General features: G+C 40.2%; 1 long non-coding RNA gene across 2 annotated transcripts in view; it reads left to right on the forward strand.

Annotated features, from left to right (window-relative positions):
- The first annotated feature begins 3856 nt into the window (after positions 1-3856).
- LOC125126829 (uncharacterized) overlaps positions 3857-12487 on the forward strand; it is a 60958-nt gene continuing 52327 nt past the window's right edge. For both annotated transcript variants that reach the window (XR_007134796.1, XR_007134797.1), the window contains exon 1: positions 3857-3910. This is a non-coding gene — a long non-coding RNA (uncharacterized LOC125126829). The remainder of the gene's footprint in view (positions 3911-12487) is intronic.

Raw genomic sequence — 12487 nt, forward strand, 5'->3', positions numbered from 1 at the left:
GGAGTAGGTGTGAGACTTTTCATGATTTCTAATAATCCCTGGAGTAGGTGTGAGACTTTACATCACTTCTAACCATCCCCCTGGTGCTGTGAGTAGTAGGTCTACATTCTGCGCTCCATGGACCAGGCTCCCCAGGTCCCCCGAGCAAATGACACCATGCCTGAAGGATCTCTTCCCTGGGTGTCCTATCCTGGAGACACACTGTGTTGCCCCCGTGACACCCCAAGGCCTGAGGGATGTGTGGAGATCCTTAGGGTGTGAGTCTGTGAACACAGCTTAGATGTGAAGCCCTTGAAGTGCGGAACAGAGCCTGAAGCCCCAGAAGAAGGAGGAATCACAGGATTGACTCTAGGATCTGATTTGCAGGCCATGAGTCACTCTACCCACATTTAAATTCAATATCGACCTTCCAGGTTGTTAATTAATGTAAAAAAATAGAATGCTTTTTACTTTAACAGTGTGTGATTTTGATTACATATATTTTTAAACAGAAAGACATCCCATAGGTGAGTCTCCATTTGTATTCTTGCTGACAGCCCCCAAGTTGTTACAAGTGTCCCTGACAGTGAGTACTCCAATGTGTAACCCCTTTACCCCCCCATCTAGTCATTCGGAGCATAAACCTCAAATGACAGAAGGATCAAGGGCAGGTATTACTTTTTACTTGGATAGTTAGGTCTTTTTTGCATTGCCTGCATTTCCTTCCACTGTTATTTGAATCTCTTTCACTAGCCACAAGTGTCTCTTTCACATGCAACTTGGGTTTGTTTTTTTTTTTTAAGACCTTTGCTATGTATATTGCTCTAGGCAATGATGAACTCCTTGGGGATATGAAACAGTTTCTCTGGTTAACAATGTTTGCAAATGTGACTCCAGAGTTGTGAGACAATGAAATCCACTCAGTTCAAAAGAGAAGGCAAGTTTGCATTGTTCCTTGATTGGTTTTATTTTTTTTTTTTTTAAAAAAACTCATTCTCTTGTTCTATTCCAGTAGCGTAATTTTACAAGTCCTGGGTTAGAGGTTAAATCTCAGCCCCACCACTTATAAGCTGGGTGAGCCTAACTTTTCCAGACCTTGATTTTTTTTTCACATCTAAAATGGAGATAATAGTGTTTATCTCTTAGGGTTATTAAGAGAATAAAAGGAGATCATACACAGTGAAGTATTTAGAATTGTAATCTTTATCTGCCTGTTACAGAATAATCACTCAAATGATGTTTTCTATGATTTAATTCACTCAGTTTTTGTATAACTTTCTTGAGGTATAATAGATATATAAAATTTGCATATATCTAATGTATACATTTTGTTATGTTCGGACGTATGCGAATAACCCTGATACCACCACCACAATGGAGGTGATTGTGTTTTACTCATGTTTTATCTCCTTATCGAAGCTTGTACAAATGTTTTCTTGTCCCATTATTTTTCTCTTCTTCAAAGACTTTCATTTTTGACAAACGTTATTCTATTATTTAATTCGTGTTTATATTCTGTTGTGTATGATCCGTTTAATGTTCTCTCTTTCTAATTATATAACATACTTTGGGTCAAGGGCATTATCTTCTTTTTATTTTGGATTCTCTGCTGCGCAATGTATAATACTGAACACAAGAAAGACCCTCAGATCTTCCCTGGGTGTTTGAGGAACTAATTGTAAGGAAGCCCTTAGGAATAAATAGGGCTGATCTGACTTGAAGTTCAAGAGAAATGGAAAGAGGAAATGGCTCAAATAAGAAAAGAGTTGGAATCACCAGAAAGCAAGGGTCGGAGAAGGGGACTTACTTAATTTACAGACAACTGAATGTCATCTGGCAGAATTTGGTGGAAAGGCTGCTGCCTTGCTTCTCCAGCTGTGGAGGGGGGCAGGGTTACTTGAATTCACGGTAAGAGCCTCCTGCATCTGGGAGAGGTTTACCTGTTTTACTTAGTATCTGCCCCACCTGCAACCCTACCCCTTCAGCAGAGTTTCCCGACAGGACTATAATAAAAGACTGTATCCTGAGAGCAGTGATTGACACAGGGGTTATGAGGGAAAAATCGGATCAGAGTGTGGGGTTTTGCAAAGGGGCTTATTTGCATATTTGTGTATACTGCATTCTCACTCTCGGGCTACTCTGCTCCCTGAAAGGAAAGTAAAATCTCAAGCCAATAATTTCCTTCATGGTCAACCCCATCTCTTCCCTCATTTGCTTAAGGCATCAAGCCGAGCAGACGTTAGCTGGAAATAGCATCAGGCGGATGCTAGGCCACGGCGTGGGATAGAAACAACTGGAGGATGTAGCCAAATCCTAATTTGTTTACCCCCTTCTGACAGGGAGAAATGTTGGTGTTTATCTGAGGCTGTGGTGGGATGGATGTGAAGTTCAAGGGTCCTGATGGTGTAATGCACCAGCAAGGTTAGAATCCTGTGGCTCCCTTCCTTATTTGCTGGTGAAGGAACGTATTTGGGTTTTCACGTCCCACCAATAAATGCTGGAAGGAGTGCCATTTTGACACCGTGTCATTCCCTGCACATTCCATGTAAACAGAAGTTGTCTCTCTGGCAGTCTAGTGGACACATATAAAGCCTCTGTTCCCTTAATCCGAGTGTCTGTTTCTTTCCTGCTTGCTCTGCAAACGAAATGAAATGAAAAAGTGTGTCAGAATTAGAATTGTGCATGTCTGAAAAAGCCATTTGGGTCCCTGAGTCACTAAAAGCACCCTCTGTTTACATGTTTCTGCAGTTTCTGTCACTGAAGCTGTGTTAACAGCTTATAACAACTAATCTCTTTGTATTTGTAATTTACTTTATTTTATTTTGTATTCAAGGCGCTTTTAAGCCATGTCTTCCAAATGTGTCTGAGGTTTCCTAACTGTCTTAATAGTGTATACACACTGGAGGGACGGCAGTGACTTTCCTCCAATCTGGATTTTGTTAAGAGCGGCTTAAAGAACAGTTTGTAGGACAATTAACATGTGTTAATCTGTATTGAAAACTTGATCCAGTTAAAAATTGGTTCCCCGGCCCTTTCTGTGTTGCCAGCGTTCCCTCCGTCACGGAGCTGGGGTTTTCTGGAGAGGTGGATACCGGGGGTGAGTGGGTGGGGGGGGGGGGTGGACAGGGCCCGAGAGAGCGTGGAATTTATGCCAGCGTTTAGGCCTCTGGGTTGAGGTTCTCTTCACAAAACCCACGTTCCGCTTCAGGGGAAAATGATGCACTGAAGGGTTGGAAACGGGGCCTCAGCAAGCTCACTTTTCATGCTCTGCAAAGCCTCACGTCATCTCCCTATACAATCTGAGTTATGCGGGTGCTGTTAATAAACTGATGCTCACGAAAAAGAAATCGATTTGTTCTGCTTAAACTGGCAGACGGAGGGCTTGGGGGAAGAAAAGCCCCGAACAGCTCTCGGGGGCTGGAAGGTAATGGCACACACGCCAGCTTCACGTCGGGAAGGTGTGGTAACAGTTTGACAGGGAAGAAGTGGCTCCTGTCCCAGGCCCTGGGAGGAGATGACCCCAGCAGGATGGTGTGCATCTGAAGGCCCAGGGCTTCCCGCCCAGCAGGGGGTAGCCAAGCGCCAGGAACCGGGTCTACATCCACTCGCAGGAGCCTTCCCTCAGCCTGCGGCGGGGCTCTCGGATTCTGGAAGGTGGCGTCCCTTGCTGGGGCTTCGATGACTCCACTAGGAGCCACTCTCCTGAGGCCTTCCCCTGAGGGCTCGGACCTCTGACTGATTCTCTTAAACAGGAGCCCAGGAGAGGGGTGAGAGGGTGACTTGATCTGTCCAAGGCTGGGGATGAAAAGTGGTGAGCTGGGAGGCAGATTTTACTTTTCCTTCTGACTCTTTTTCCTTCCCTTGCTTTGGGCAGAAGCCCAGAGTTCCCTGAGGAAGGACAGAGAGAGACCAAGAAGTCAGGCCAGCACATGTGAGTGTGTGAATACCTGTGCTGGTGATAGGGTGTGTGTGTGTGTGTGTGTGAGTGTGTGTGTATGAATACATGTGCTGGGAGTGGGTTATGTGTGGTGTGTAAGTGTGTGTGTGAATACATAGGTTGGGGTGGGGTGTGTGTTTGTGGTGTGTTGGTGTAGATGTGTATGTAGGTGTGTGGATACCTGTGCTGGGGTGGGAGGATGTGTGTGGGTGTAGGTGTGTATGTGAGTGTGTGAATACCTGTGCTGTGTGTGTGTGTGGGGGGGATGTGTGTGTGTTAACACATGGGTTGGGAATGGGTTATGTGTGTGGGGGGGGATGTGTGTCAATACATGGGGTGGGGTGGGGTGGGTGTGCTTGTGGTGGGGGGTCTGTGTGTGTGTGTGTGTGTGTGTGTATCCTACCATCAGCATCCCCACAACCTCCCCAGAGAAAACCTGAGACCAGGCTGATGCAGGGGCGCCCCGGGTCTGTGAGGAAGCCCTGGGCGGCTGGGGAGGCAGGAGGGCCCCACTGCGCTTGCCCGAAGGGGAGGGGGGTGGGAGGGTGATAAGGTCACTACAGGAAAAATATTTTGAAGGAAGCCCGCGTTCCTTACTGTCTGCCTAGAAGGAGCTGGAGCCTGCAGTGGTGCTGGCGCCAAGCGAGGACAGTCCGGGCCGGGCCTCCCCAGCCTGCTTCACCTTGTTGCTTCCCACTCAGGCCATTTTCGGTTGACGCTGCTTTTCTTTGTTCTGTTTTTCTCCCAGTGCAATGAACCCTTACATTATGGGTTTCTGTTGTAGTTCTAACCTCTAATACACAACCATTACATCTTATCTCGTCTTCTAAATGACTCTAAAATCCAATTATAAACCCCCTCTCCTTCAAGAGCACACAACTTGCCACATTACTGAAATGCTGGGCTGCTCTTTTGTTTTTCTAAATTAATAATAACTACCATTTTCCGTCTGCTCTTAGTATGGAAGTCTTTTATATCACCATACAGCTTTCCAAAAGGCATGTTATGATTCTTTGTGCATCTTCGCTGGGCTACAAAAGAGCTAAAGATGATTTTCCAAATATTCATAAAAGATCTGTCAGTAGGTTTTTAGTATCGAAACATTTGAAACGCTGCAGTCCTTGAAAGAGAAAGCATTTAAAAATGTATCAGTTAAAATTTCACCATTGCTTTACTTTGTTACAGTGAAACATAAGCCCACCACTTTTAAGGTTTTAAGAGGTTAGAACGGATTTTGTTTGTTAAAATTTTTATGGATTGAAAACCCTTAGTCCTACTAAGGTTTCAAAAGCACAAGCGATTTTTTTAAAAAAATGCAACACCCATTTTGAATTTCTCTAATCTACAGAAGTGACTGTCTGAAAGACAGATTCAGCTTTTATTTATTACAGAATATTTCAGTAAAAGTGAATATGTCAAGAACATTTTCAGGAAAACTTGAACGAGAATATCCTCAATTACTTTTTCTGGTGGAGAGGTGATTGTGATTGGTAATAGAAAATTACTCTTAAGGAAAATATGCTAAATTCAAATCTGATATTAGTAAAAGAAATCTGACTTGCTTCTGTGTTTTATAATCACAGGCATATAATTGAACTACGATGGCTTGCAAATTCTTACTTTTTGTCTTGGGGAGAAAGTATATTTGACATACTAAGGCATCTGATGATATAGTAACAAAATATGCTTTGTGTGCAAGTATTAAAAATATTTATGTGGCTAATTGATCATTGTACTTTTTGCTTCACAAGCTTGGGCAATGTTCAGTGGAACTTTTTAATGTAAAGTCTGTACTTGTGAATCCTTTCTTATGCTCAGGCTTTCGCTGCTTAGGATAAGTATATTCTAGAATCTTGGAAAGATTGGAAAAGTTTTAAAGTGCATTTAAATTGCAACTGAGCATTTAAATAATAACGTCTCTAGTTAGATATTTGGTATATATGTTGTGCCCTGAAGTTAAATCTTTGTTCCCTTAAATAGTAAATACACGATGGGCTGGTTACTCTTCTTTAATAAATTAACTCTAGCTAGGCCTTTTCAGAGGCCAAAGTGAGAGACAAGGGATAAAACAAAGAGGGTACAGGTGATAGGGCACCGCTTGGAATTTACAAACTGAGTGAGGTTAATCACTAAAAAACATTATTGGATACAAAAATATAGACACCTGATTGCTATCATGAATAAAACTCAGGGGAAATGGAGTTCAGGAAAGGGAAGTCATAATTTATGTAAAAAACACGACCATTATGAGTTCCCTGGTGGCCTAGCAGTTAAGAATCCAGTGTTGTCACTGAAGCAGCATGGGTCACTGCTGTGGTACCGCTTCAATCCCTGGCCCAGGAACTTCCATGTGCTACAGGCATGGCCAAACAACAAAAAAAACACCCAACAAAAACACAAACATTACAATTTTTCATATATAATAATTATACATATACAAATATATATTATATATTCTTAATTGTCTTGAATAGACTCCATAATCTTAATTTAAATCATAATGGAAGCAACATACTGTCATTTTAACTATTTCAATAGTACAAGTGAGGTTGCCATCCTTCCTTCCTTTTTTTCGAACTTGTGAAATTTTCCTGTGAAAATAAACCATAGACAAGATGATTTTTGTCTTGTACCTCTAAATTCTGAATATTATCTTATAGTTTCAGTACAGCCTAAACACCATCTGCTCATTTGGTTGGACAGAATCTAGCACAACTCAATTTCTTTAAAGTTTATGTGTTTTAAGAATTGACATTATCTACTTTTACATGTACCGAAGCATTCTACCAGTATGTTCGTTAAGGTGCTCTGATCTTTTCTTTTATTCCTAATTTTCAGTGAGTTTTAAACCATCTGGACAAAGCAGGTTCAACTCAAACAATTCAAATACTCAGGTAGCCCTTGTAAAATTGATTTAAAAAAAAAAAGTATCAGAGTGCATTTCCTAGCATGTGCGACTATTGCATCGCAAACTTAGAAAAATTTAAAGTTTTAATTTTGTGATTTAGCCTACTTTGTGCTGCTTCATTTCTTTTTTTTTAATTTTAGATGAAGATTTGGGGAACTTGTTGGTAGGTTAATTCATGGACTGTGTGATCTCTAAGCTCTTTAAAATAATCTCATTTATATCTACTAGACAAATCAAAAGTGACTGTGATTCATGACATTTAAAAATAGTATCTAGAAGATAAGCCATAGTCTCCTAATTTATAAGCCACCTCTAGCAGGTCTTGGAGGTTTTGTGTCCATTTGGAGATAGACCAGGCCTTGGGCCACTGGAGCACCATTCGGGGTGATGTAGCAGTAAATTACTCCGCAGGGCCCCAGGGGTCCAGAAGGGTTAATGCAGCTTCCAGCAAAACGGAACACCTGGCCAGTAACTCAGGCAGGAGGACGGCCTGATTGAATCTGTCACAAGCATGTCTCAATTGTGATTTTTTTAAAGAGCCGAGATGCAACAGTGGAGCCGAACTTTTCCCCTCTTCTTTTCCATCCTCAGTTTCTAGAAGACCAAGCATCAGTGCCCCTCCCTGCAGTGTCTCCGCTCTGGGAGATTATGAAGGTCTTAAAAGAGAAAGCCTATAATTTAACGTCATAATTCCATCTTTACAATGGAGATTGAAATGCAGTAATATAAAATACATAAGGCATCAAGATGTAGCAAATGTCTCCTCCCATTAGATTTTTTTATTTGCAAGGGGGACAGTAATAGGAAGTGTATTTTCCATAAGATTCTGCAGCTTGGCCATGTAACACCCGAGCAAGTGTTCTCCACTAGACCCAAATTTCTTTTAATGCTTACTAAATGAAATTTCCTGACCCTGCAGTAAGATCAAATACAATAAAATTTAAAAGCCCAGAAAAGAAGACTCCAGTTTCTAAGATATCAGCTTATTCTTAGAAAACCCTATCTTGAAAAGTTGGATGTAAATGAACAGTCAGATAGCATTGCCTTTATTATGCCAATAGTTTACCAAAAACAAAAAATGCTAAGAGTAGAAAGGATTCCCATTGCTTGGTCCTTGACTTCAGAAACAAAGGAACTCTAGACCTTCCACAAACTCAAAACATCCCCTCCCTTGCCTTTGATAACCATCTTTATGTCTTTATTTCTATAATATTTCAAAGCTTTTTCATGATGCTATGGACTAATTTGAAAATACCAGTTTTGAATACTAAATAATGGTGAAATAAAATTTCGTGTGAATCAATTTCTCAGCCACATGAGAAAAAAAAATACTCTATGGAAAATGACTGTTGTCACAGCAAAGGAAATGTAATGGACCTCTGAATTGGGGGAAGAAAAATCTTTGCAGTGGTGCCTATTGGAAATGACACTCAGAATAAGCATCTTTTCTTTTTTTCCTTTGAAATAAAGTTCAAGGTAACATTTAAATGAATAATTATTTACCATTTTGTTAAATGCTGGCATGTGTGGCAGGAATCATCTATTAGTACAAATGCTTTCTCTGCTTAGAATGACTCATTAGTTTCTTTGTAGGCTGTACTGGTCTTAAGATTCAAATTCAAAATCTCCTCTGATTTTGCTGTTCCATTTCTGGCAGCTGGCCAGCGGCAGATATGCATAATATTTCACTGTTAGACCTTGCAAACATTATATCCTGCTGTGCTAAAGAAAACATTGTGTTTCTTACCACATGAAAATAATCCATCACTTTTCAATCAGCACACACACAAAAAGCTCTACCTGTTTTTTCCATCAGACTCAAGAAAAATTAATGGCCCCAATGTGAAAGGTGGACCCTCCATACATGATCCATTAAAGTACAAACTAATCAAAATATATCTAGCATCTGATTTGCTAAGCAAGATGGAACAAAAGAGGTGTGATGAAAAAAATAGATCCTTCTAAGACCCATGCAACCTCGTTCTATCAGTATTAACCTTATTTATTTTAAATGTGGGAAGACGTAAATAAAAGATCATAAAGTGGATCTGTTGAATTCAATCAATTCAGGTAGACACTCTGTATTTATCTGGAAGAGATGGCTAAAGATACCTGTTGTAGACTGGAGGAAATTTTTAAAATAAAAAACTGTTTTGAAACATAAAGACAAATTAGAAGTACTGCCCAGGTTTGTCCCTAGACAACATAATACATTAAAGTTTTCTTTGGGAGTAAAAATACCAGTGTTCATGCCTTTAAAAATAATTTCATGCCTTTAGCAATGCTGATGTTATAGCTAGTTTTAAGTGAGGCATGAGGACTTTTCTTTCTGGGGCCATCTGACTGTTGTTACAATATTCTGATCAGAAATTGAGCAGCGATCTCAAAGGAGTGCCAATTAAAAACAATCCATTTTACAACTTTTTAACAATTCTATCAGAATTGCTTAGATTTCTTTGCTACCACTGAGTTTTCTTTCTCCCTCTCTCTCTTGTACTCATTCTCTTTTGTATGACCTTGTCTTATGACTTAGTATATTATTACAAGCCTATTAAGAAAAATGCAGTATAATAGTGATACTAGGAAAGTATCCATGGAGTTCTCTGTGACTCAGTGGGTTAAGGATCAAGCGTTGTCACTGCTGTGACTCTGGTTACTGCTGTGGCTCGGGTTTGATCCCTGCCCCAGGAATTTCACATGCTCCAGGCATGGCCAGGTAAGAAAAAAGAAGTTATCAATTCTTGCAGGTAATTTTACATATAAAATATTATTTTTTGTAGTTCTACAATTTTATGTTTAAAATACCACTGTCAGAGAGGACGAAATTTTCTCTACCCTACTCAGTTCTTCTGGCTGGTCCAAGAATTAAATAGACTTGAGACAGGTTAACAGGAGAAAATTAAACAAAAGTTTAATAACATGTATACATAGGAGATATACAGGAAAAGCTGAGTAACTTGCCAAAATGACCGAAGCCCTCAACTTAAATACCATCTTCAGCTAAACACAAAAGAGGACGTTGAGGGTAGTGCTTTGGGACTTCAAAAGGGAGGAAGGCAATTCACAAGGAATTGGAAAAGCAACTGTTTGGTAAACAAGTCCTTGCTGGGCCATACAGAGATGGTGGGACACAGAGTGGACTCTGATCCCTAGGCTCTGCTGAGTTTCCTCCACCACACTTAGCCCATATTCTTTGGAGGTATCTCTGGTGATAGCTCAATTCTGGGAACAGACTCCTTATCAAATGCTATAGGCAGCTAAGGGAGAGGAAAATAAAATGAAACAAACAAAAAGACTCCCTGAATCTTCTGTATCTTGGGGAAAAAAAATCAGCCTAAATTAATCAACATGCCAAAGAGATTTGTCTTGGGGTGGCAGATTTTGTTGTTCTAACAATCCTGCTTTTGAAACTTCTCGAAGAAGTTTCACAATTCCGGTGGTTGATTGCTTTATGTCTCATGAGGCCAATCTCAGTCCTGACAATAGGTGAGTTCAGGTAAACTCATTTCAGAAGGCAGTGCTGCATGTGGGCTTATAAAGTTAGGCTTATAAGGGGCAAGCAATCAGATATTTTTAAGAGGTATTACTGTGGAGATAAAAGAAAAACAAAGGTTAAACGGTTGGAGTAAATTAGAAACCTAGAGTCTGAGTCCTGAGAGCTGCCAGTTAGGAACACTTCTGGGTATCAGGTTCAAAGCATCTTAAAGTGGACTGAGGACAGGCGGCGACAATCCGATGGATTTTCCTGGTTTGTAGTTTGAATGTCTCTGATGATGTCATCAGGTGTTCGGGTCAACTTTCTGAGTGGCTTAACAGCAACAGGCATGAAAATCATCTAAACATGGGCTACTGTGGTAAAATCTCAAGTTTATAACAACTTGCTCAGCTTCTGTTTGCAGGGCTTTAGCAAAAGGGCAGCTTTAGTTCTCAATGATCCCAAGTCAGAAGTAGGTGAAAAACTGGAAATGTTAGTTTGGAGAGTTGTAACCAAGTAACTGAAGAAACTCAGAAGAATTCAGAACCCAGTACAGTTCACAGGTTGAAAAACAAAATCTCAAAGACAATGAACAGAACTAGAACCTAATATCCACAACTATGTATAATAGTTTCTCCTGAGACTAAATTTTTTCTCTTTAAATCACCTTCATTTTGGGAGTTCCCACTGTGGCTCGGTGGAAATGAATCTGACTAGTATCCATCAGGATGCAGGTTTGATTTCTGGCCTCACTCAGTGGGTTAAGGATCTGGCATTGCCTTGAACTGTGGTGTAGGTCACAGATGTGGATGGGATCCCACGTTGCTATGGGTGTGGTGTAGGCTGGCAGCTACCACTCCAATTCGACCCCTATCCTGGGAGCCTCCATATGCCTCGAGTATGGCCCTAAAAAGACAAAAAATAAAGTAAAATAAAATCACCCTAACTTTTCAAAGTTAGCTGAGATTTTATCAAAAATAGCCCAATTTATGCTAATTCGTTTGCAGAATAAGTCTAGTTTTCAATAAAATTAGCTTGATTATTTATATAAGCCTAGCTAGAATAGATATTGACCTTATACTCTTCACATACTCTTTTTTTTTTTTTTTTTTTTTTAGGGCTATAGCTGTGGTGTATGGAGATTCCCAGACTAAGGGGTTGAACTGGAGCTGTGGCCACTGGCCTATATCTGTGACCTATACCACAGCTCATGGCAATGCCAGATCCTTAACCTACTGAGCGAGGCCAGAGATTGAACCTGTGTCCTCATGGATACTAGTCAGATTCATTTCTGCTGAGCCATGAGGGAAATCCCATATACTCTTTTAAGCCTGCTTTACTGGAACTTTTCATAAAGAACTTCCAGATTGAATTTTTAAATGCCTCTTGAGCCCAAGAAGCCAAGCCAAGAACTTACCATCCATTTGCTTATAATATCCATAGATTTGGGTGAACATCTCTCTTCTTGAGACCCTCAAAATATCCTAAGGTTCTTGCACCTGCCAGGAAGTGACCTCCCTTACTCACCTGGTAAGGCTGCTGGGAACCCTGTAAGCAAGGCAGGCTATTTTTCCAAGGGGCTGTATGGCTCCATAAAGTCAATCTTAGGTCCTTGACACTCTCTGGTCATATCTGATTTGATGTACATTGTCAGTTATGGCATTCTAGTCAAAGCCTTGGTAATGTAACTCATTTTCCAATTGTGGCCTCTTACAAGGAGAAGAGATTCTTAGTGAACTTATATAAAACTATAGTGCCATGAAAATAAGGATACTCTCTAAGGGTTTCCAAATTCTGGAGGGATCAAGTAGGAAGAAAATCGTAAATGTTTCAATTCTGACACAAAGGTATAATTTACCAAATTGCTGTAAATCATAGTTAGCTTAAGATAAAAGGTTTCTCTATACCTGGAAAACAAAGATTAAAAAGCCAGTAATATTTCAGACAAAAAGTAATGAGAATTATAATTATATTTATCAGTTCATTCAGTTCTATGTAATTAATTCTTGTTGATCTTGATCTTTTGTTAGCACTTTTATGAAGCCATCAGGTTTTCCATTAAAGTTTTGTAATTTCTTATTCAGTTCAGTGGTAAGATCTGAAAGTTATCAGAAAGTATATTTGTCAAAAAGTTTTTTCTATGAGTGCTTTTGAAGATGAAGCATTTTTGTAAAAGCATCAGAACAAA

This window comes from Phacochoerus africanus, chromosome 5 (genome assembly GCF_016906955.1).
Source record: "Phacochoerus africanus isolate WHEZ1 chromosome 5, ROS_Pafr_v1, whole genome shotgun sequence".
Lineage (NCBI taxonomy): Eukaryota > Metazoa > Chordata > Mammalia > Artiodactyla > Suidae > Phacochoerus > Phacochoerus africanus.